Raw genomic sequence first — 1,151 nt, 5'->3', positions numbered from 1 at the left:
TTTTTATTTGTTAAACTGTTGGGGCAGATATAAAGTAATAAAGCCTGTGGCAGGTAACCACGCAGGGCCATAAAGGGAAGGACACTGGTGGAGGCTGAGGGGCCTGGCATTTGGGCGGCCTGTGAGGTCAGGGCACCCAGGGAACAGCTCTGACAGGGCCAGCAGGACACCCCGGTCATTGGCCCTCTTCTGACTCCTGCCTGGCTGTGCTGCCTCCTCTGGTCCGTAAGATTTATCATCCTGACCCTGGACAGCTTGGTTCTTTTTACCCTGGAAATGCTGAATCAAAATGCTCCATCTTCAGGAAGGAGCAGCCTGAAATTCCCAGTGTGAAGCAGCACCAGATCGGTATATATCTGGGAACCCGGAGGCCTGCAGGAGCGCCTTCCTTGAAGAAATCCACGCTATTCTTTTGGGAAATAAAAACATTTTTTCCCTAATCATATTCAGAAATGCCACAGCTGCCTCAAATCCCTGCAGCATTCCCTCTTCTGTTCACTCTCACTTCCCTCCCTCCCCCCTCCCTCACCCCCTCTCACCCTCCCTTCTCCTTGTAGTATTTGCCATCTAGTAACCAGAAAAACTGTTATTTCTGGTTTCCATATGGCCAAAGTCCGAATGAGGAGCTGTTTGCTTATTTTGCATCTGGGATGAAGCAGGCGGTGGCCTTGGCGTCTCACCACGCGGAAAGCAACAGAGGAGAGATTCATCTGATGTGGCCGTGCTGGTCACCATGGGAAGATGAAGGGCTATTACAGATTTGAAACTTTATGTATATCAAATCCCTCGGTTGAGCAGAACTAACTTAACTCTACATACTATGCTTTCCCTATATGCCGTCTTACAAAACAGACTGCACTCGAGATCCACAAGTAAAGTAGGATATTCTGGGCCTTCATTTGGAAGTGGGGAATTCAGTCTTTGGATGGTCTTTCTGCTTCCCAGTTAGAATTTTGTGCGGCCCCTGTGTCCTGCTAACAAGCCCTGTGCCCCTACCCAAGCTGATCGGCCTTCTCTGGGTCTTGGTGCCTCCCCTACAAAGTAGGTTAGTGTAGAGTTCGGAACCCTCCCCTTTACTTTGACGACTGTAATTCTTTTATTAAAATAATCATGGGCTCAACTGCTTCTCTTAAGTCCTTTCCAAACCTCCC

This window comes from Otolemur garnettii, unplaced genomic scaffold, assembly GCF_000181295.1.
Source record: "Otolemur garnettii isolate 467f Iridium unplaced genomic scaffold, OtoGar3 scaffold00139, whole genome shotgun sequence".
NCBI lineage: Eukaryota > Metazoa > Chordata > Mammalia > Primates > Galagidae > Otolemur > Otolemur garnettii.
The sequence above is the reverse complement of the archived record's forward strand: the minus strand, read 5'-3'. Positions refer to the sequence as shown.